This window comes from Bos taurus, chromosome 6 (genome assembly GCF_002263795.3).
Source record: "Bos taurus isolate L1 Dominette 01449 registration number 42190680 breed Hereford chromosome 6, ARS-UCD2.0, whole genome shotgun sequence".
Classification (NCBI taxonomy): Eukaryota; Metazoa; Chordata; class Mammalia; order Artiodactyla; family Bovidae; genus Bos; species Bos taurus.
In genome coordinates this window covers 87,246,629-87,270,150 of record NC_037333.1, presented here as the reverse complement: position 1 = coordinate 87,270,150, position 23,522 = coordinate 87,246,629, and the positions used below count along the sequence as shown (strand labels likewise).

The 23,522-nt window shown below is 39.8% G+C and overlaps 1 protein-coding gene across 1 annotated transcript in view; it reads right to left on the bottom strand.

Moving 5' to 3' along the window:
• NPFFR2 (neuropeptide FF receptor 2) overlaps positions 1–21,185 on the bottom strand; it is a 76,279-nt gene extending 55,094 nt beyond the window's left edge. The window contains exon 1 of the mRNA XM_005208126.5: positions 20,905–21,185. The gene's annotated coding sequence lies outside the window, so the exon portion shown is untranslated. The remainder of the gene's footprint in view (positions 1–20,904) is intronic.
• Between the last annotated feature and the right edge of the window lie 2,337 nt (positions 21,186–23,522).

Here is a 23,522-nt window from a genome sequence, read left to right as displayed (position 1 = left end):
CTTCACTTTCTGCCATAAGGGTGGTGTCATCTGCATACCTGAGGTTATTGATATTTCTCCCGGAAATCTTGATTCCAGCTTGTGCTTCTTCCAGCCCAGCGTTTCTCATGATGTAATATGCATATAAGTTAAATAAGCAGGGTGACAATGTACAGCCTTGACGTACTCCTTTTCTTATTTGGAACCAGTCTGTTGTTCCATGTCCAGTTCTAACTGTTGCTTCCTGACCTGCATACAGGTTTCTCAAGAGGCAGGTCAGGTGGTCCTGTATTCCCATCTCTTTCAGAATTTTCCACAGTTTATTGTGATCCACACAGTCAAAGGCTTTGGCATAGTCAATAAAGCAGAAATAGATGTTTTTCTGGAACTCTCTTGCTTTTTCAATGATCCAGCAGATGTTGGCAATCTGACCTCTGGTTCCTCTGCCTTTCCTAAAACCAGCTTGAACATCTGGTAGTTCACGGTTCATGTATTGCTGAAGCCTGGCTTGGAGAATTTTGAGCATTACTTTACTACCATGTGAGATGAGTGCAATTGTGTGGTAGTTTGGGCATTCTTTGGCACTTCCTTTCTTTGGGATTGGATGACCAACCTAGATAGCATATTGAAAAGCAGAGACATTAGTTTGCCAACAAAGGTCCATCTAGTCAAGGCTATGGTTTTTCCAGTGGTCATGTATGGATGTGAAAGTTGGACTACAAAGAAAGCTGAGTGCCGAAGAATTGATGCTTTTGAACTGTGGTGTTGGAGAAGACTCTTGCGAGTTCCTTGGATAGCAAGGAGATCCAACCAGTCCATCCTAAAGGAGTCCAGTCCTGGGTGTTCATTGGAAGGACTGATGCTAAATCTGAAACTCCAATACTTTGGCCACCTCATGAGAAGAGTTGACTCATTGGAAAAGACCCTGATGCTGGGAGGGATTGGGGGCAGGAGGAGAAGGGGACAACAGAGGATGAGATGGCTGGACGGCATCACCAACTCGATGCACATGAGTCTGGGTGAACTCCAGGAATTGGTGATGGACAGGGAGGCCTGGCGTGCTGCGATTCATGGGGTCGCAAAGAGTCGGACATGACTGAGTGACTGAACTGAACTGAACTGAGGTTTGTCATAGCTTGTCTTCTAAGATACAAGCATCTTTTAATTTCATGGCTGCAATCATGTATAAAATATATAACTAATGGAACAAAAGACTGGTTCTAAATAGGAAAAGGAGTACGTCAAGGCTGTATATTGTCACCCTGCTTTTTTAACTTATATGCAGAGTACATCATGAGAAACGCTGGGCTGGAAGAAGCACAAGCTGGAATCAAAATTGCCGGGAGAAATATCAATAACCTCAGATATGCAGATGACAGCACTCTTATGGAAGAAAGTGAAGAGGAACTAAAAAGCCTCTTGATGAAAGTGAAAGTGGAGAGTGAAAAAGTTGGCTTAAAGCTCAACATTCAGAAAACGAAGATCATGGCATCCGGTCCCATCACTTCATGGGAAATAGATGGGGAAACAGTGGAAACAGTGTCAGACTTTATTTTTGGGGGCTCCAAAATCACTGCAGATGGTGACTGCAGCCATGAAATTAAAAGACTCTTACTCCTTGGAAGAAAATTATGACCAACCTAGATAGCATATTCAAAAGCAGAGACATTACTTTGCCAACAAAGGTCCATCTAGTCAAGGCTATGGTTTTTCTAGTGGTCATGTATGGATGTGAGAGTTGGACTGTGAAGAAGGCTGAGTGCTGAAGAATTGATGCTTTTGAACTGTGGTGTTGGATAAGATTCTTGAGAGTCCCTTGGACTGCAAGGAGATACAACCAGTCCATTCTGAAGGAGATCAGCCCTGGGATTTCTTTGGAAGGAATGATGCTAAAGCTGAAAGTCCAGTACTTTGGCCACCTCATGCGAAGAGTTGACTCATTAGAAAAGACTCTGATGCTGGGAGGGATTGGGGGCAAGAAGAGAAGGGGATGACAGAGGATGAGATGGCTGGATGGCATCATGGACTCGATGGACGTGAGTCTGAGTGAACTCCAGGAGTTGGTGATGGACAGGGAGGCCTGGCGTGCTGGGATTCATGGGGTCGCAGAGAGTCAGACATGACTGAGTGACTGAACTGAACTGAACTGAATGAGAACCTACTGTATAGCACAGGCAACTCTACTCAGTGCTCTGTGGTGACCTCAATGGGAAGGAAATATGAAAAAGAGGGGATAAATATGAATCCATGTCTGATTTGCTTTGTGGTACAGCAGAAAGTAACCAACATTGTAATGTAACTATACTCCAATAAAAACTAATTAAAAATTAACCAGTCTTCCTAAATGGAAGAATGTGTTTGGCGTTGCATACATGCCCAGTCGTGTCTGACCCTTTGAGACCCCATGGACTGTAGCCCACCAGGTTTCTATGTTCATGGAATTTTCCAGGCAAGAATACTGGAGTGGCTTTCATTTCCTTCTCCAGGGGATCTTCCCAACCCAGGGATCAAATTTGTATGTCCTGTATCTTTTGCATTGGTAGGCAGATTCTTTACCACTGTGCCACCAACCTAGGGTTAAATTTCATATTTGATGTGCAAAAATAACACACTACATGGGAAAGTTGTGGGAAGAAGGAAAAAAACTTGTTATTTTATCTTAGATAACTCTAGTACAAGTGAATGATGCATTTCAATTGGAAATAGTGCCCTATTTAAATCCCTTTTCTTATAACTTGACCTGTGGGCACTAGATTTATCACTGATGATATCAAATTGTTTCTTCTGCAATTACTGTATCCACTTGGTCAACCTTTACTGATATGATTTTCCTTTTATTTATATTACTATTACAGTTCTGTCTTCTATGGCTACATAAATGTCTTGCATAGACAAAGAAAATTCACTGGTACTGGTTTTCCAGGTAAGGAGATACTAATGTGAGAACAGTTTTAATTAGATGTCTATAAAATAATTGCTCCTATCGAGAATAGAATTGTGGACACAGTGAGTGAAAGAGAGGGTGGGAGAAACTGAGAGAGTAGCATTAAAACATATACATTACCATATGTAAAGTAGATAACCAGTGGGAATTTGCTGTATGACTCAGGGAGCTCAAATCTGATGCTCTCTGACAACCTAGAGGCGTGGGATGGGATGGGAGGTGGGAGGAAAGTGGGAGGAAGGTTTAAGAAGGAGGGGACATATGTATACCTGTGGCTGATTCAAGTTGATATATGACAGAAATGAACACAATATTGTAAGGTAATTATCCTCTAATTAAAAATAGATTTTTAAAAATGAACTAGAAATGTGGAAGTCTTCCCCCCAACTTTTTGGTATTCAGATAAAGGCCATTAAGTAGTGTGTGACTATAGCTTTATTCTAAACTGAGCTTATATCTATCTCACCTCAAAGGCTAGCATTCTCTTCAGCTAATACAAAATCTGCAAGGTCTAATAACTGATATTTGGAATTCTTGATATAAACATGAACTTATGAACCCAAGAGAACACAGCTCGTGGATCACACTTTGTAAGTTAAATCTTAGTTATCAAATACTATCATGTTCAAGGCTACAATTGTTATAGTTTAAAAAATTCCCCTATCAAACATTTTCCATCTCTTTAAAATAAACAGCAAATAACATTCTGTAGATCCATGGTAGTCTATGTTCTACAGCTTTAGTTAAAAGATAGCTTCTTAGGTCCTTTTGCCCATATTAACCAAAATGCTGCTAAGTCGCTTCACTCGTGTCTAACTCTGTGTGACCCCATGGACTGCAGCCTACCAGGCCTCTCCATCCACGGGACTCTCCAGGCAAGAACACTGGAGTGGGTTTCCATTTCCTTCTCCAATGCATGAAAGTGGAAAGTGAAAGTGAAGTCGCTCAGTCGTGTCCGACTCCCATCGACCCCATGGACTGCAGCCTATCAGGCTCCTCCATCCATGGGATTTTCCAGGCAACAGTACTGGAGTGGGGTGCTTTTGCCTTCTCCAATTTAACCACTCTCAAAAGCCTTATTGCACAGTATCCTAGCAAGCTATATTAAAATTTGTCCATACTGAATGCATTGGAACATACACATATCCTTTATGAAGACACAAAGGTATAACAAAAGGATAATCAAAGAAACAACTCAATCTTGAAACTGTCAAATTCCATATAATTAAATGTACCGTGGCTCTTGTTTCCAAATAGTAATTTTAAGAAGACAAGCTCTAAACTCAAACAGTTTTGCTTTTGCACTGTTATCCTTGTTATTCACTTATATAGAAAACCACCCAATTATGTTGTATAACAGAGCACTAAAACTATTAAACACAAACCTAAAAGCTAGGTTTTTAAGTATTTGCATATGAGATAAGTGCTTTCAATTTTAATGACATGTTCCACAGAGAACACGTTAGTTGACCTAGTAGTACTCCTTAATGCTTTACTCACAAAGTGTTCAGAGGAGGGGGAGTGTTTTCCTTTTCTCTGTTGGAAGGTGTATTGCTATTTTTCTTTACAAGATCCTCAAAAGTTGTGACCTTGTGGTGGATGGATGTATGCTCTAGCAGAAAAGACATCAAGTAGGAGGATAGGAAATGTGACACCTCATCTTGGCTGTCCCTAAGTTATGTGGCTTGATATTTATACATTTTAGTTTGATATTTATACATTATAGTTTGATAATCTATAAAATTAAGAAGAAAAGAAAAATTATGGCTAATGTTCTTTCTAGCTCTAAAAGTTCATATTAGCTTCAATGAAACTCAAGATTACTGATCACAAGTGGAAAAATAGTGTGAACATATTGCAAAAGGAGATAAGGGAAAAAATTTTGGTCACATTACCAAAGGACTATAAAGAAAGCCTCAGTGCTCATATCTCTTGCCACCGATCACTTCATTTAAAACATAATTTTCTCACACAAGAGGCCTTGTACAGTTGTATATCATTAATATGTATATTTTTCTTTTAGCTAATTTTCAAGAAATTTGTTTATTTTTTCCATTAGGTACTTCTTTCATTCTCTCACATGAGATCTTTCACATGAATATAAATGTATTGCAGATTGCCTCAACTAACACTTGTGAGATAATAAGTAGCAAAGGAAAATTACTATTGCAACTTACGTTTCAAACTTATTTTTTTCAAAAACTTAATATTTTTGATATTAATAAATATCAAATTAAAAAGAGTGCATGATAATTAGAAAATACAGAAAATATAAACAAAATTGGAAAACCCAAATTACTACCACCAGAGGTAGAATCCCCTCCTCTTAAAATGTTTCCATATTGAAAGAAATTTTCTCAGATGAGCCTTCTGAGGCTTCAGTCACTTACTCCTCTCATAAGACTTAAGGAATCTGGGAGAAAAAAGCTAAAGAATCTGTCCTTTCTATTACTCTTTTGGAACTTGCTGCCTATAAGGATTATATGATCTGTATTCACAATCATATAAATTGTGTGAACTGGGTTGTTTCCCTGTATTTGAGGAATTAAGTGGAAAATGGTCCAATTTAGGAATAACTTTTAGAGGAAATTCCCTTGCCCACAGTCTCATCAGTAATAAAGCTGTTTCTTTAATTGAAATATAGCTGACTTACAATATTGTGTTAGTTTCAGGTATACATGAAAAGTGATTCAAATAGATAGATGGAGGGAATTTCCTGGCAGTCCAGTGGTTAGGACTCCTTGCTTTCACTGCCGAGGGTGCAAGTTTCAATCCTGCTTAGGGAACTAAGATCCCACAAGCCATGAGGCACAGCTAAAAATATATATATATATATCTCAAGTTCAGATAGATAGATATAAATATTTTTTTTCAGATTCTTCTTCATCATAGTCTATTGCAAGATGTTGAATATAGTTCCCTGTGTTATACAGTAGGTCCTTATTTATCTATTTTATATATAGTAGCGTGTATCTATTAATAATTTATCCCTCCCCTCACCCTTTCCCCTTTGGTAACCATAATATTGTTCTCACTGTTTGTGAGTCTGTTTCTATTTTGTAAATAAGTTCATTGGTATTTGTTTTTAGTTTCAATATATAAATGATATCATACAATATTTACCTCTGTCTTACTTACTTCCCTTAATATGATATTCTCTAGGTCCATCCACTTTCCTGCAGATGGCAATATTTCACTTTGTTAAGTCTACATAGTATTCTATTGTATACACACGCCAAATATTTTTAAACCAGTTGTCTGTTAATAGACACTTAGGTTGCTCCCGTGTCTTGGCTATTGTAAATAGTGTCACCATGAACACTGAGGTATATGAATCTTTTCAAATTAGAGCTTTCATCTTTTCCAGATACATGCTCCAGAGTGGGATTGCCAGGTCACATGGTAGTAGCTCTATTCTCAGCTTTTTAAGGAACCTCCATACTGTTCTCCATGTGGCTTCACCAATTTACACTCACACCAACAGTGTAGAGGGGTAAGAAAGCTATTATTTTAAGTCTCCATGACTTAAACTGCTGCATCTATATCTAAAAGGCTCCAAACTCAAGTGGGCAGAAAAGAAATTATTATAAAGTATAAAACTTCATAGAACCCCAACTACTAACACATCAGCATATTTTTCTATAATTTTTATTCATTCATTCATACATTAATTCATGCATTCATTCAGTATATTCTGCTATTAACTAAACACAATACTCAGACTTACCAGCCTTCAAAAAGCTAATAGTCCTGCATAAAAGACAAACAGTAGTCAGTTAACTATAATACAAGGATGATGACTAGTATGAGTGTGGACCCTGAGCTCTAAGGCAAGCATATCAGAGAAACCTCTCTAACCTGGACTGAACAGGCCTCCTGTGGGGGGGCGGGAAAAAATTAAGTCAAGAATAAGTCGTATTGAGGCAGAGAATACCACTTGGGTGGGGGGAGGTCAGTGAGAATTACAGAATTCAATATTCACCAAAACTGAGAGGGAAGAGACCCTGGCAGAAGTTCACTTTGGTTACAGCCTAGAGATGGAGAGATAGCATCATGCAAGGGAAGCTCCACATAATAAGCAGATATGGATCGAATCAAAAAGCACCTTTTAGGCTGTAACAAAAACTTAGGTGGTTACCCTAAGGGCAGGGGTTTCCCAGGTGTCACTAGTGGTAAAGAACCTGCCTGCCAATGCAGGAGACCTAAGAGACACAGGTTTGATCACTGGGTTGGGAAGATTCCCTGGAGGAGGGCACGGCAACCCACTCCAATAGTCTTGCCTGGAAAATCCCCGTGGACAGAGGAGCCTGGTGGGCTATAGTCCATGGGGTCGCAAAGAAACTCTTTGCGTGGACATGACTGGAGCAACAGCACACACACATCCTAAGGGCAATGGATGTTAAACATAACCAAACATTATTGCTTATGGGGGGTTTAATTCAGCATTTTTTATTTACTAGTATTTATATTAAAGCTGCATTTCAAAAATGTTTCAGATGATTAAATACTATTTTATATCTATACTAAATTATTTTGAAATTACCTAAAACTTTACAGTGCCACAACCATAAGATATACAGTGCTTGTTTCACTAATATAATTTTTAAAAAATTTAGTTATAAGCTACTGCTGTTCAGTCACTCAGTTATGTCCAACTCTGCGACCCCATGGACTGCAGCATGTCAGTCTTCCCTGTCCTTTTCTATCTCCTGGCGTTTGCCCAAACTCACGTCCATTGAATCAGTGACATTAGTTGTTAGAGATCAACAAAACTATATTTTTGCTTCAACATTTTTAAAGTTGTTATTAAAATGACAGAATCTTTATAAATATTTAAGCTATTTATATATTTTTTCTATTTGGTAATTGATTTTGCATGAAACTTGTCCATTAATATATGAAATCAATCTTAGTGTTTTTCTTACTTATTTAAATGAAGCTTTTATCAAATAATGTTTTAATTTTTTTTTTACACTTTTAGAAAACTTTCCCCACATTTTTCTGACTTTTCAACTTAAAATTTTTACTATATTTTTATCTTTTTATTTTTTGAAACATTTTAAGTATCAATATAAAGGTCATAATATTATAGATAAGACTTACATATTGATAAGTATTAATATCTATCTTATTTGTTGCAAGACTGTTATTTTATAAATGAAATAAAATGTGATGAAGTAAAGCTTCCCAATGCTTTGTCTTTTTGGCTTCAGGCAATCATTTTACATTCTCCCTACAAATATGTGCAAGCAGTAAAATGTATTGATTTGTGGGGATTTGGGTTACTCTGGATCTTTAGTTATCATGCTATGCTATGCTATGCTAAGTCACTTCAGTCGTGTCCGACTCTGTGCGACCCCATAGACGGCAGCCCACCAGGCTCCCCCGTCTCTGGGATTCTCCAGGCAAGAACACTGGAGTGGGCTGCCATTTCCTTCTCCAATGCATGAAAGTGAAAAGTGAAAGTGAAGTCGCTCAGTCATGTCCGACTCAGCGACCCCATGGATTGCAGCCTAACAGGCTCCTTCCATCCATGGGATTTTCCAGGCCATAGTGAGTATTTAATTCTGAAACTTTTTTCTTTTTAACTCAATATAGTGTTTTTCAAGATACTTCCATGTGCATATAGATAGATCTAGTTCATTCTTTGACTCTCTGAATAATAATAATAAAACACTTAATGAATTTTCTCTGTGTAACAGCCAATGTTCTACACACATTACATGCATTAACTTGTTTATACTTAACTGTTGAGGTAGGTATTATCCATATTTTACAGAGCTACAGGATAAATAGCTGTCTAAAGTTATGACAGTGTTAGTCGCTCAGTCTGTCCAACTCTTTGTAACCCCAAGGAATACAGCCCACCAGGCTCCTCAGTCCCTTGAATTCTCCAGGCAAGAACACTGGAGTGAGTTGCCATCCCCTTCTCCAGGGGACTGCGGGATCAAACTCAGGTCTCCCATATTGCAGGCAGATTCTTTATCATTTGAGCCAACAGGCAAGTCCCAAGTTAAAACAGAGCAGTGCTCAAATCTTCCCAGTCTCTCCATTTAACCAATGCATGACAGCTTCTCTTCGTCCTTAGTGGTAGTATTCCTCATATGAGCATTTATCCATTTTCTAGAGACTTGTTTCCATTTTCTAATTGCAGATAATGCTCTCATCAATACTCTATGACAATGAGATTATACATGTCTCCTTATGTACATATATCAAGCATGTCCATTTTCAATTTTACCAAATATGATGGCTTCCCTGGTGGCTCATATGGTAAAGGGTCTGCCTGGAATGCAGGAGACCCAGGTTTGATCCCTGGGTCAGGAAGATCCTCTGGAGAAGGAAATGGCAACCCACTCTAGTATTCTTGCCTGGAGAATTCTATGGACAGATGAGCCTGGTAGGCTACAGTCCATGGGGTCGCAAAGAGTCAGACAGGACTGAGCGACTAACACTTTCACTTTCATCACTTTCCAAAGTGATCAAACTAAATAAGAGTTTCCATTGCTCTAGTGCTTGGCTCTGATCAGATCAGATCAGATCAGTCACTCAGTCGTGTCCGACTCTTTGCGACCCCCTGAATCGCAGCACGCCAGGCCTCCCAGTCCACCAACTCCCGGAGTTCACTCAGACTCACATCCATCGAGTCAGTGATGCCATCCAGCCATCTCATCCTTTGTCATCCCCTTCTCCTCTTGCCCCCAGTCCCTCCGCTTTTCCAAAGAGTCAACTCTTCGCATGAGGTGGCCAAAGTACTGGACTTTCAGCTTTAGCATCATTCCTTCCAAAGAAATCCCAGGGCTGATCTCCTTCAGAATGGACTGGTTGGATCTCCTTGCAGTCCAAGGGACTCGGAAGAGTCTTCTCCAACACCACAGTTCAAAAGCATCAATTCTTAGGCACTCAGCCTTCTTCACAGTCCAACTCTCACATCCATACATGACCACTAGAAAAACCATAGCCTTGACTAGACGAACCTTTGTTGGCAAAGTAATGTCTCTGCTTTTGAATATGCTATCTAGGTTGGTCATAACTTTCCTTCCAAGGAGTAAGCGTCTTTTAATTTCATGGCTGCAGTCACCATCTGCAGTGATTTTGGAGCCCAGAAAAATAAAGTCTGACACTGGTTTCACTGTTTGCCCATCTATTTCCCATGAAGTGATGGGACCGGATGCCATGATCTTCGTTTTCTGAATGTTGAGGTTTAAGCCAACTTTTTCACTCTCCACTTTCACTTTCATCAACAGGCTTTTTAGTTCCTCTTCACTTTCTGCCATAAGGGTGGTGTCATCTGCATATCTGAGGTTATTGATATTTCTCCCAAAAATCTTGATTCCAGATTGTGTTTCTTTCAGTCCAGCGTTTCTCATGATGTACTCTGCATATAAGTTAAATAAGCGTGACAATATACAGCCTTGACGTACTCCTTTTCCTATTTGGAACCAGTCTGTTGTTCCATGTCCACTTCTAACTGTTGCTTCCTGACCTGCATACAAATTTCTCAAGAGGCAGATCAGGTGGTCTGGTATTCCCATCTCTTTCAGAATTTCCCACAGTTTATTGTGATCCATACAGTCAAAGGCTTTGGCATAGTCAAAAAAGCAGAAGTAAATGTTTTTCTGGAACTCTCTTGCTTTTTCCATGATCCAGTGGATGTTGGCAATTTGATCTCTGGTTCCTCTGCCTTTTCTAAAACCAGCTTGAACATAGCCTTCCTAATTTTTTTCAATCTGATGATTGCAAAAGATACCCTGTATTCATTTTTTTTCTAGTTTGATCTAAAATTTTTATAATTTTATTAATCACCCCAATTTAGCCTCCATTTAATACTGGTTCAGGTTACATATAAGTATAGCACTGGGTCTCCCTCAGTACTCCAGAATGAAAACATTTTTCCTCTAAAATTCAGAATACCGCTTTAAAGAAATACAAACCAAAGAGCTCAAGAGGAAATTAGCAGTATAATATTCCATATAATTCAATCTCTCTTTAAGCCTGAGTTCAAATGTCTCCATGCTAATTAAAAAAATTTTTTTTCCTGGCTTTATAAGATATAGCATTGTGTAAGTCTTTAAAATTCAATGTGCATATATATTGCAAAATGATTACCACATTAGGGTCAGTTACCTCACATAATTACCATTTTTCTTGGTGGTGAGAACAGCTAAGATTTACTCTCTTAAATCTTTTAAGTATATAAAACAATATTGTTAACTATAGTCATGGTGGAGAGTTCTGATAAAGCTCCAGTGGTCTACTGGACAAGGGAATGACAAATCACTTCAGTATTCTTGCCTTGAAACCCCATGAACAGAATGAAAAGGCAAAAATGATATGACACTGTAAGATGAGCCCCCCAGGTCAGTAGGTATCCAATATGCTACTGGGAAAGAGAGGAGAAGTAGCTCTAGAAAGAATGAAGAGGCTAGGCCAAAGCAGAAACAATGCTCAGTTGTGAATCTGTCTGGTGGTGAAAGTAAACTCCGATGCTGTAAAGAACAATACTGCATAGGAACCTGGAATGTTAGGTCCATGAGTCAAGGTAAATTGGAAGTGGTCAAGCAGGAGAGGGTAAGAGTGAATATCAAAATTTTAGCAATCAATGAACTAAAATGGGTGGGAACAGGCAAATTTAATTCAGATGACCATTAGATATACTACTGTGGGCAAGAATCCCTTAGAAGAAATTGAGTAACCCTTATAGTCAACAAAATATTCCTAAATGTAGTACTTAGGTGCAATCTGAAAAATGATTAAATGAACTCAGTTTGTTTCCAAGGCAAACCATTCAACATCACAGTAATCCAAGTCTATGTCCCAAATACTAATGCTAAAGAAGATGAAGTTGAATGGTTCTGTGAAGACCTATAAGATCTTCTAAAACTAACACCAAAAAAAGATGTCCTTGCATCACAGGGGATTGGAATGCAAAAGTAGGAAGTCAAGAGATACCTGGAGTAACAGGCATGTTGGCCTTGGACTACAAAATGTAGCAGGCCAAAGGCTAACAGAATTTTGTAAAGAGAACACAATGGTCACAGCAAACACCCTTTTCCAACAACACAAGCAATGACTTTATGCATGGACATCACCAGATGGTCAACAACGAAATCAGATTGATTATATTTTTTTGCAGCCAAAGATGGAGCAAATACATGGAGCTATACATTCATCATAAACAAGACCTGGAGCTGACTGAGGCTCAGATCATCAGCTCCTTATTGCAAAATTCAGGCTTAAATTGAAGAAAGTAAGGAAAACCACTAGATCATTCAGGTATGACCTAAATCAAATCCCTTATGATTATACAGTAGGGGTGATGAATAGATTCAAGGGATTAGATCTGGTATACACAGTTCCTGAAGAACTATGGATGGAGGTTCATAATATTGTATAGGAGGCAGTGACCAAAACCATCCCCAAGGAAAAAATGCAAAAAGGCAAAGTGATTTTATGAGGAGGCCTTACAAATAGTTGAGAAAATAAAAGAAGCAAAAGGCAAAGGAGAAAGGGAAAGATTCACCCAACTGAATACAGTTCCAGAGAATGACAAGGAGAGAAAAGAAAGCCTGCTTAAGTGAATAACAATGAAATAGAGAAAAACAATAGAATGGGAAAGACTAGAGATCTCATCAAGAAAATTGGAAATACCAAGTGAACATTTCATGCAAAGATGGGCACTATAAAGGACAGAAATGGCATGGACCTAACAGAAACAGAAGATCTTAAGAAGAGGTGGCAAGAATACACAAGAACTGTACAAAAAAGACCTTCATGACCCAGATAACCATGATGGTGTGGTTATTCACCTAGAGCCAGACATCCTGGAAGCCTAAGTCAAGTGGGTGTTAGGAAGCATCACTATGAATATAGTTAGTGGAGGTGATGGAATTTCAGTTGAGCTATTTCAAATTCTAAAAGAAGATGCTGTTACAGTACTGCACTCAATATGCCAGCAAATTTGGAAAACTCAGCAGTGGCCACAGGACTGGAAAAGGCCAGTTTTCATTCCAATCCCAAAGAAAGGCAATGCCAAAGAATGTTCAAACTATCGCACAGTTGCACTCATTTCACACACTAGTAAAGTAATGCTCAAAATTCTCCAAACGAGAATAGTACATATACTGAGAACTTCCAGATGTTCAAGCTGGATTTAGAAAAGGCAGAGGAATCAGAGATCAAATTGCCAACATCTGTTGAATTTTGGAAAAGCAAGAGAGTTCCAGAAAAACATCTATTTCTGCTTCATTAACTACACCAAAGCCATTGACTGTGTGGATCACAGCAAACTATTAAATTGTTCAAGAGATGGAAATACCAGACCATCTTACCTGCCTCCTGAGAAATCTGTATGCAGGTCAAGAAGCAACAGCTAGAACTGGACATGAAACAACAGACTGTTTCCAAATTGTGAAAGGAGTATGTCAAGGCTGTATTTGTCACCTTGCTTATTTAACTTCTATGCAGAGTACATCATGAGAAATGCTGGACTGGATGAAGCACAAGCTGGAATCAAGATTGCCGGGAGAAATATCAATAACCTCAGATATGCAGATGATCCCACCCTTATGGCAGAAAGTGAAGAAGAACTAAAGAGTCTCTTGATGAAAGTGAAAGAGGAGAGTGAAGAAGCTGGCTTAAAACTCAACATTCAAAAACCCAAGATCATGGCATCTAGTCCCATCACTTACTTCATGGCAAATAGATGGGGAAACAATGGAAATAGTGAGAGACTTTAGTTTTTTGGGCTCCCAAATCACTTCAGATGGTGACTTCAGCCATGAAATTAAAAGATGCTTGCTCCTTGGAAGAAAAGCTATGACCAACCTAGACAGCATATTAAAAAGCAGAGACATGACTTTGCCAACAAAGGTCCATCTAGTCAAAGCTATGGTTTTTCCAGTAGTCATGTATGGATGTGAAAGTTGGACCATAAAGAAGGTTGAGTGCTGAAGAATAGTTGCTTTTGAACTGTGGTTTTGGAGAAGACTCTTGAATGTCCTTTGGACTGCAAGGAGATCAATCCAGTCAATCCTAAAGGAAATCAGTCCTGAATATTCATTGGAAGGACTGATGCTGAAACTGAAGCTCCAATAGTTTAGCCAACTGATGTAAAGAACTGACTCATTGGAAAAGACCTGACTCGTAAAAAACCCTGATGCTGGGAAAGATTTAAGGCAAGACTAGAAGGGGATGACAGAGGATGAGATGGTTGGATGGCATCACTGACTCAATGGACATGAGTTTGAGCAAGCTCTCAGAGTTGGTGATGGACAGGGAAGTCTGGCATGCTGCAGTCCATGGGGTTGCAAAGAGTCGGACATGACTGAGTGACTGAACTGAACAGTTGCAATGAAGGGCTTTTCATGAAGTGTTAATGAATAAGAAAAATTATACAATTTTGAAAACTGGAAATAAAAAGATTGTGCATGTGTATATACACAAGCATGTGTTCATATGTATACATGTGAATGGTTATAAAAAGCACAGGAAAAGCTAGAATAATAGAACTCAATTGCCAACATGAGTTACTTATGATTCAGTAACAGAGGAGAAAAGAGTGGGCAGAGGCAATTACCAAAGTAAACTGAAGAATTAAGAATTTAGTAGCCACAGAATATGATATAATTTGGGCACTTATATAAAATTACATATGCATATATTTTAAAAACAAAATATTTTAAAGATGAAATTATAATATGCTGATTACAATAATAGAATGGGTGGATTTAACTTTACTTAAAAGTAAATGTTGTAGTATTTTTTACCATATTTTAGTCTTTCTTAGTGCTTAGGCCCAGATTATTTTTAAAAATCCACATACACAGATACCATGGAACCCACATATATTCAAATAGTGCAGTCAGTGGTAACTAAGTGGCTTTTTAAAAGCTTTTTCTGCCACATGAAATGAAAAAATATGTACAGATTGACCTTTTAGTTAAGCTAGGATGAGTGGAAAGGAGGATAAAAAAGCATAAAGGAAGAATGGGATTTAAAGACTGAAGTTTTAGCATCTTGATTGGATATGCAAAAGGATACAGGAGAATCTGATGGGTTAATGGAAATGAAATTTTCACTAGGCAAATATTTGCTGAGTCTCTACTGTGTGCCACATTGTTCTAGACACTGAAGCCAGGAGTTAATGTAAAAGCATCAAGTTGATCTCTTGTGGAGTTTACATTCTCCTTAGGGAGAGGAAGCTCAGAAGCAAGAGAACACAGACACAAAGGTAGTCTCAGTAGCTCAGGCACAGACCAGAGGACACTGTGAGGACAAGTAGCCTTAGGAGCACACCAGACCTGATCCCTGCCTGTGCAGCTCTGACGTTTGAGGTTCTCAGGTGGGGAGAAGGCAAGTCCAAAACCTGTAAGGAGGTCTGAGCTTGGAATGTTCCGGGCTGGAGGCACCACATAAGGACAAGGGGAATGAGCACTAAGCATGAACTCAAAATTCATCAGGCTTGCAGACTGTAGACACTTCGAGGGCCTGCTTCTATAGAAAAACTTGAATTAGAAGTTCCTAAAACCTGGACAATCAAAATATGATGAACTGCACGCTCAGGATGGGGTACTTGGGCAGGCTCCTCACAGTCTGCAGTGAACCCCCAGGGCTGCCAGTTGTGGGAGAAGTGTGAACCGTGCTCTGGGTCAGAAACCACTCAAAGCAGCTTTTCCAAGGGAAAGAAGTGGCGACAAAGAGAACAAATCTCCTCAAAGCAGCAGGATTCTAGCCAAAGACTTTCAAGCCTGAAGGAGCACTGTGATATTGATGACATCAGCAGCCATCCAAGGACAAAAAGACTTTGCAAACCTGTTGAGGATGGGGAATTCCAGAAAGGCAACCAGGGGATATGAGTAAAAGACCGAGGAAGCAAGAGGCTATAAACTCTACTAGAGAATCATGTCCAACTCTTTGTGACCCCATGGACTGTAGCCTACCACACTCCTCCATCCATGGGATTTTCCAGGCAAGAGTACTGGAGTGAGTTGCCATTTCCTTCTCCAGAGGATCTTCCCAACCCAGGGATTGAACCTGGGTCTCCTGCGTTGTAGGCAGACACTTTACCATCTGAGCTACCAGAGAAGGCCAAACTCTCGTTGTAGGCAGACACTTTACCATCTGAGCTACCAGAGAAGGCCAAACTCTACTAGAGGGTACCTGTTAATCATGCAATGCACTCTGCTTATAAGGGTAGGAAGCTGAGTCCCTAGCGAGCCTACCTTCACTTTAATACCATTGTGTAAGATTGCAGGGACAGGGATGAAATGGTAAAGGAAAAGTTAGAAACTTTAGGTTCTTTCAGTTCACTTCAGTTTATTTGAGTCTTTAAGAAAAGCCATTAAATAAGATACCCTACTTTAAAGGAAAGTAGGAGAGTTCAGGTGACACCTCTCTAAATGTCTCAGTTTTGCAAGGAGACAGGATGTGTGAGATGATGCTCTGTGAAAGAAGTAGTTTGCAAAACTTACAGATCCCTGCTGTTTTCTTCCCCGAAGAAAAGGAGAATCTTTAAAGTCATGAGCAACTTCTTGATCTGAAATTTCCCCTTATTGAGTTTTATGTTCACAGGAAATAAACTAATATACACAACTATTTGATTTGGCTGGAGTTCTGAGGAGAATGGATTCACAAAATCTTTATCCCCTTGCCCTGTTTTCTTTAAATATCTCTTTTCCCAGATAATACTTGAGTTTCTTCTATCTATTTCTGAAAACAGCAATGTGGGTTGGGACCCATTATTTTCACTTAAGAGTAAGCATGCAGATTCTTTTCATTTCTAAGTGAAATAAAAAATACAAATACTTAGAGCTAACTCCAGATCAATTTATGTCCAGTGGTGGGACTTAGGTATAGGCATTTGAAAAAGTTTCACAAGTAATGAATGTTTCCTATTTTGGTTTATAAGAAACTTAATCAAGCCTGTAATATTTATTTCTTCCTAAGAATGCAGCTTTGTTTGTTTAGAAAGGCTTGGCATATGCAGAAATAAGTACTTTGATTGTAAGCTGCTATTACTATGTACTCAGGGGCCCTGCAGGATTGAATTTAAGCTCATGGACTTGAAGGCTACATGAATTCATTATCCCAATTCCTCAGTCTAGCTTACTTTGGGCAAAATCATTTCCAAGCCTCTGTTTCCTTATCGACAAAACTCACTGAAGATTAGCTCTCACTATCTCATTTGACTTTCAGAAACTGTTTTCCAAAACAAGCAGAACTAAAATATTCTCATATGCTTGGTAGACCCTTTAGAATTTTGAAAATGAAGGTCAACTGCAATTCAAAGATGCATTAGTTCCAGCAGAAGATGCCTTAGTCTGTAAGTGCCTCAGTGGAACCCAGATTTTATGCAGACACTTAAATGAAGCCTCTCAACAGCCCAAAAAGAAAATCAGAAATATTGGTAGTGTTTAGACATGTTAAATTTTCAGTAGCAACAAAGTTAAGAGAGAACCAATTTCTTGGCATTTCAGGTGTTATTTTGTTTGTAGTTTCTTTCTTTCTTTAAATTACTGCAGTGGTGTGATTGGGATTCTGCAGCTGTTATGATTCCCCTGATATAATGTGTCTGGTGTGTTAAACTGGAACAGAACTACACCCAGGTTGGCAGGGAACTGGAATAGGGCTTGTCTTCTCAGTCTGTGTGGCATGGAGCTTGACTTTTGTGCTGTTCTGACTCATTTTGACTTTTTGTGTATGAGGGGAGAGTTGGTGAAATATCAAAGAGGCATTCACCCCATGCCTGAAGCTCTGATCATCCTGTGTCCCAATCCTTGATACATCCTGGGGAAGCTGCACTGGTAGGGCTTCCCCGGGGGGAGGGGGGGGGCTAGTGGTAAAGAACTTGCTGCCAATGCAGGAGACACAAGAGATACAGGTTTGATCCCTGGGTCAGGAAGCTCCCCCAGAGAAGGAAATGGCAACCCACTCCAGTATTCTTGCTTGTAAAATCCCATGGACAGAGGAGCCTGATAGGCTACAGCCCATAGGGTCGTGAAGTCAGACATGACTGAAGCAACTTAGCACGCATGCATGTACTGGTAACAGCCACTTGAACACATGGAAGGAATTTCTATGCACTTCTCTCATCTCCTCCCCACTGGAGACAGGAAAGACTTTAGATCTGTCAGAGATGGGTGTCCTAAAGAACAATGCTGTGCCAGAGGCTGCACCCAGCACAGTCACCTATACCGCTCCATTCATTCCTTCTAATCGCCCAGTGGAGACAGGAGATAATGATTTTATAGAATTTTCAGGGCCTTGCCTAAGGGTGGCTGCTTTCAAGTAGCAAAACAAGGATATCTGTGACTTCTCACCCTGGGTCGTCTGCCCTCTTATCATCGGAGAAGGCAATGGCACCCCACTCCAGTACTCTTGCCTGGGAAATGGAAACCCAGAGGGGTGAAAAGATTTTAGAAAGCATATTCTAACTTATCCATTTATATTTGAGAAATTTAGACTCAAGTTAAATGATTTGCCTTAGGCACAGAGCCAATGAGAAGCCTGACTGAGAAAAGAACTTTATCTCTTCATTTTTGTAACTCTGGTATCTCAGAATTCCACAAGATGCTTAAAGGACATGCTGCTGCTGCTGCTGCTAAGTCACTTCAGTAGTGTCCGACTCTGTGTGACCCCATAGACGGCAGCCCACCAGGCTCCTCCATCCCTGGGATTCTCCAGGCAAGAACACTGGAGTGGGTTGCCATTTCCATGAAACTCATTCAAAAAAGCTGTCTGTTGTGGTGACCATTGTAACTCATTGCTGGGGCAGTATCTTTCCATCTGCCTTTGGTTTGATAGAGTAAGGGACCTTCTAGACTCCGAATGTTCAGTTTCAAGGCAATTGGAAAATTCATTTAAGAGCCAGTTTATCCCCCAGAGCTAGAACTTAAAACTAAAGGTAATTAGGAAGGAAAGAAAAATCAGCTGTCAACAGCAGGCTAATCGCAGGCATAAAATTCATGTCTTTAAGAGAACTACTTGGTAAGATTAATATAAAACTATATAGATCTGTTTTAGGAACATGAGGTTATATTTATCTTTCTTTCAATATGTACAACAGTTTTAAAGTTTTCATTTAAAATCAACTTACCCTCTCCAGAATAAGGAAAGTAATATTTTACAAAATGATTATTTTTTAATATATGATGCTTTGAGGAACAGTTATTCTTATGTCTGTATTACAGCTGGAGATCCACTCTAGGGCACTACAGTGAAAACATTCATGAATATTTATCAGAGAGTCATTTTCATGAATTTTTTTATCAGCAATCACACACACTGATAAATAATAATAAATACAAGAACAATAAACAATTTTTGCAGGAGCAAATCATTCACTGGTTAATAGTAAATTTATATCTATACATTCTACAGCCTTTGAATCTGTAAAAAAAGAATACTGGTGTACTTAAAAGGAGCTATGACTTAAAGAATCATAAAAACAAGACAACAAATTTCTAATACAGACTTTTAAATACTTCATAATTTATTCATAAAATGCTCAGGAATAAAAATGTAAGATAAAATAGACAGATAGATGATAGACTAAGAAAAAAATGTTTGAGATTCAAACTTTCCTGAAGATGCCTATGGACATCAAGAAAAATGGCTATTAGGAAGATCTTCTTGGATGATATGGATTTTAGAAAAATATTTATGCTAATAAAAAAGCAGAAGATAACATATGAATAACACATTAATGCATCATCAAGCAATATTGAAATTACATTTTAGGTTATTATAACAACTACTTTTTAATGATGATAATGCAGTATACAGTGAAGACCTGTTCTCCTAAATGATAGCAGCTTTTAACAGATGAAAGACGCTAACCAAACTCTGTTTACAGTTGCCACTCAACTCTCTGTTCATGGTAATGGTTCTATCTTGAGCATTTCACAGCAATTTTGCAAATTCAATCATAACTTAAAATATTAAGATGATTTTACACAAGCTACTTCGGTTTACATAGTTAGAGTTGAAGCTGGAAACAGAAATGTGTTTACACATTACAAACCAGAATTTGCCTATCTTTCCCCTCTTTGGTCATTATCAGTTGAAAATGATTTGGATGTATAATGGAAAGAGAAATTTAGACACATGGTTAAAATAACTTTTAATACTTTGATCAGAAAAGAAATCTATCATATTCTTACAACATGCCATCTTTAGATTTGACTCTTTAAAATAAATAATTTTTTGAAATACCTAGTCTAGCTGAGGGCAAAAGAAGGGATAAGCAAATGAATCTTTGTTTCTTAGTTTATAGTTCTGTCTTTAAACAAAAACCATAGCGCAGAGCAGAGAATGCTCCTGGTTTTCCACACCGGACACTGTCTTTGACCAAGGGCTGAACTTCTGGCAAATGCCTGGAGTTTTGGTAAAAGACAGGCTAACCTTGGCATTGTCTGGAAATTCTTTCTCACACCCTAGAAAGAGCTTTACAAAAATCTCTCCAAGAGCCTTCAGTGGAGGCTCTGTGCTGGACCTGGATAAAAAAACACATTTTAGCCTTTCTGGCAAATAAAAGCATACAAGATGCAGCCTCACTCACATACCCAAAGATCATTGCTTAAATCATCACAAATGTAGACAGAAGTTTAGAAAACTCGCTAGTATCCGGCATGGACTTCAAGAAGACTCAACAGGAAAGTTATTTTAAAAGGGGGCTGGGGGTTGCTATGGAGGGGTTTTAAGTGGCTCCCTCTTCCCGGTTCCTAGCCCCATCCCAGCACTAGCAGCCTGGGAAGAGGCATCAGTGGTCTGGACAGCCTGGGCACAGAAGCCCCAAAAAGTCACGCTGGTGACCAAAGGGAGTCCACAGACAGTGCCCCGTGGGATTAGGAAGGGATTTGGGGAAAGTGGAAAGAATAAAGTCGCAAAATCCAAGATAACACTCCCCAATCGCTAATGCGAATCATCCAAGCCAGCCGCGGGCACTGGGGTTCCCAGCCCAGTCTGACCCGCTCCCCTACCTGCAGACCACGCCCAGGGCAGAGCCCCAGCGGCGTCGAAGTGTCCTGGCTGGGTTTCAGCAACAGGTTCCGATGATCCTGTCCCGGTTCCACCTGCCACCGCCTGGCGTCTCGGACCCTGCCGGCGCCTGCCTGCAGGCTTCACGCTTGGGGCTGTGTGCTCGCACGCTGGCTCGCCCTCTGCCTCCTGGCCCCCCTCCGATGTAACGTCACTCTCCAGGGGGCAGCAGCCAGCTGCTGGGAGCCCAAAGAAAGTATTCATATCCCGATAAGGGGCATCCGGATACCTCCTTGTGAAATTCAGAATCCGTGTGCAGCAAAGGAAAGCATCACTATGACTAATACTGCGTCTTTGATTGCCTGGCTCCATACTTTGGGCAGGTGATTGAGCTTCCCTATGTCTGGGATTTCATTGTAAACTACAGATAAGGCTGATAATAGTCACCGGGTAATCTGAGAATGAGTGTGTCTGTGCAAAATGCCTGGGGTGGTGATTGGTACATAGTAAGCATTCGGTAAACCTTATTGTTGTAACATTCTCTTAGGGATAAAGAGTTCATTGCAGGCTGCATGCAGACTGCGAAAACCCTCCCGTTCTCCAAAGTGGACCCTGATCCGTGAGTTCTTGCAAAGACCTTTTAGCTTGCAAGAAATCCTCTCTGGAATTGTGGAAATGTGAATTCATGCTGTAATTAGAAGGAGAAAGGAATGAACCTGAAAGAAAAACTCAGTGATTCTAACAAGAAGAATGTGCTTTGTTGGAAGTCGCTAATAGAGAAATCGTGCCTAATATGTAACTAACTTATAGGTTTGTACAATTATGAGAAAGGGATAAAGGTGATTTAGGAGAGTAACAGAGATGAGGGTCAGGTGTGGGGAAAGTCTGTGAAGGGTCTTTGTTTGCATAAGTTATCAGATTGGACCTTCACAGCACGACAGCTATGGGAAACCACAACAGACTTGTTAAGTCATAGTGTACAATTATTTCCAGTCGATACCAAGGCACGAAATTCAATGGCTTGTCCAATATCACAGAGGTTGTTTTTAAATGACATAATAGGCTCAAGGAGCTGAAAATTCAGCTCTCTGTTACATATCTCTGCCTTAAATTGTTGCAGATTGTGAGATACAAGAAAAAGCTGCTTGGAGAAATCTTTTAAAATAGGATTCTTTGGTCTTGGATTAAGGTCGTAGGTTCAGACATGTGTGTGTTTAAACCTGGATCCTGTGTTCAGGATCCTGAAAGGGCTATCTTTCCCAAACCTTTGCATAGTTCAGGGCAGAGATGCTAGTCACACTTTGTGAGTTTGCCACTCCAGTACTCTTGCCTGGAAAATCCCATGGACAGAGGAGCCTGGTAGGCTGCAATCCATGGGGTCGCTAAGAGCCGGGCACGACTGAGCGACTTCACTTTCACTTTTCACTTTCATGCATTGGAGAAGGAAATGGTAACCCACTTCAGTGTTCTTGCCTAGAGAATCCCAGGGACGGTGGAACCTGGTGGGCTGCCGTCTATGGGGCCGCACAGAGTTAGACACGACTGAAGCGACTTAGCAACAGCAACAACAGCAGCAACCACATTTAAAGGCATAGGAAGTCTTAGGATAAAAGACATTAAACAGATAAACAGATACTAATAGGAGGCAGGACTTAGAAGTAAAAGTTCATCAAAATAAAGCTAAAAAGAGAAAGGCATTCTGTATCTAATCAGAAATTCTCAAGTCAAAGCAAAAAAAAAAAAAAAAAATTATGACCCATCACTCCATATCATAGGGTTTCCCAGGTGGCTCAGTGGTAAAGAATCTGCCTGCCAATGCAGGAGACACAGTAGATGTGGGTTAGATCCCTGAGTCCAGAAGATCCCCTAGAATAGGAAATGGCCACCCACTCCAGTATTTCTTGCCTGGAAAATTCCATGGACAGAAGAACCTGGTGGACTACTGTTCATGGGGTTGCAAAGAGTCGGACACTGACTAAGAAACTGAGTGCACACACACCCCCGTATGATTCTACTTACCACCACTTGAAAAATATATCACCAGAATGAATTAGGAATAATGGCAAAGCTTCTAATGAGACAGTGAGGTAATGTCTAGCTTGCAAGAATTCTATTACAAATTAAAAGACATACAAAACTTGCCATGTAATAATCATTAAATCATGACTCACTTTCTGTATCTCATAAAACAGCACCCTGTGAGAACTACTGTCCTTATCCTCCTCCCCTCACCTTCCCCCACTGACAATTTTAATGGAGAATTTAAATGTAGATTCTGACTCCAAAGTTCCGAGATGGGGCTGCTAGTTTGCCTTTTTGAAAAGTTCCCAGGTGTTGCAGATGCTGCTGGTCCACACACCACACTTTGAATGGCAAGGTCTTACCGAAATCAGTAGTGAGCCAAGGTTACATATTTAATATGTGATAGAAACAGTGTCAGATCCCAAATCTACCTGAGCTCCATGGTGTTGTGATTATCCATTATTCTGTGCTAACCTTACATACGGAGAAGGCAATGGCACCCCACTCCAGTACTCTTGCCTGGAAAATCCCATGGACAGAGGAGCCTGGTAGGCTGCAGTCCATGGGGTCGCTAAGAGTCCGACACGACTAAGCGACT